The sequence below is a fragment of the Bombus pyrosoma genome, unplaced genomic scaffold (assembly GCF_014825855.1).
Source record: "Bombus pyrosoma isolate SC7728 unplaced genomic scaffold, ASM1482585v1 HiC_scaffold_4726, whole genome shotgun sequence".
In the NCBI taxonomy this organism is placed as follows: Eukaryota; Metazoa; Arthropoda; class Insecta; order Hymenoptera; family Apidae; genus Bombus; species Bombus pyrosoma.
The window spans coordinates 1,677,491-1,679,329 of NW_025219986.1; positions in this window are offsets into that span (position 1 = coordinate 1,677,491).

Consider the following 1,839-nt stretch of genomic DNA (forward strand, 5'->3'; position numbering starts at 1 on the left):
GTATAACTTTATGTACTATTGCGTTATAAGGTATAACGTTACGTAGTATTACGATGTAACGTATAACATTATGTACTGTTATGTTATAACTTATAACGTTATGTAGTATTACGATATAACGTATATCGTTATGTAGCATTAGGTTATAACGTATAACGTTATGTACTATTGCGTTATAACGTATAACGTTATATAGTATCACGATATAACGTATAACGTTATGTAGCATTACGTTATAACGTATGACGTTATATAGTATAACGATATAACGTATAACGTTATGTAGTATTACGATATAACGTATAACGTTATGTAGTATTACGATATAACGTGTAACGTTATGTAGCATTAGGTTATAACGTATAACGTTATATAATAATGTGTTATAACGTTTAACGTTATGTAGTATTACGATATAACTTAGAACGTTATGTAGCATTAGGTTATAACGTAAAACATTATGTACTATTGTGTTATTACGTATAACGTTATGTAGCATTAGGTTATAACGTATAACGTTCTGTACTACTGTGTTATAACGGATAACGTTATATGCTATTGCGTTATAATGTATAACGTTACGTAGTATTACGATGTAACTTATAACGTTATGTAGCATTAGGTTATAACGTATAACGTTATGTAGTATCACGATATAACGTTATCATTATGTAGTATTACGATATAACGTATACTGTTATGTAGTATTATCATATAACGTATAACGTTATATGGTAATACTTTATAACGGTTAACGTTATGTGGTATAACGTTATAACGTATGACATAATGTAGTATTACTTTATAACGTATGACGTTATGTGGCATTACGATCTAACGTGTAACGTTATGTAGCATTAGGTTATAACGTATAACGTTGTGTACCATAATGTTATAACTTTTAACGTTATGTAGTATTACGATATAACGTATAATGTTATGTACCATTAGGTTATAACGTATAACGTTATGTACTATTATGTTATAACGTATAACGTTATGTACTGTTATGTTATAACTTTTAACGTTATGTAGTATTACTATATAACGTATAACGTTATGTAGCATTAGGTTATAACGTATAACGTTATGTACTATTATGTTATAACGGATAACGCTATGTACTAATGCGTTATAATGTATAACGTTACGTAGTATTACGATGTAACGTATAACGTTATGTAGCATTAGGTTGTAACGTATAACGTTATATACTATTATGTTATAACGTATAACGTTATGTACTATTACGTTATAACGTATAACGATATGTAGAATAACGATAAAGCGCATTACGTTATGTAGCATTAGGTTATAACGTATAACGTTATGTAGCATTAGGTTATAACGTATAACGTTATGTACTATTGTGTTATAACGTATAACGTTATGTACTATTGTGTTATAACGTATAACGTTATGTAGCATTAGGTTATAACGTATAACGTTATGTACTATTGTGCTATAACGTATAACGTTATGTAGTATCGCGATATAACGTATAACGTTATGTAGCATTAGGTTATAACGTATAACGTTATGTACTATTGTGTTATGACGTATAACGTTATGTAGCATTAGGTTTTAACGTATAACGTTATGAACCATTATGTTATAACGTATAACGTTATGTAGTATTACCATATAACGTATAACGTTATGTAGCATTAGCTTATAACGTATAACTTTATGTACTATTATGTTAAAACGTATAACTTTATGTACTATTGCGTTATAAGGTATAACGTTACGTAGTATTACGATGTAACGTATAACATTATGTACTGTTATGTTATAACTTATAACGTTATGTAGTATTACGATATAACGTATATCGTT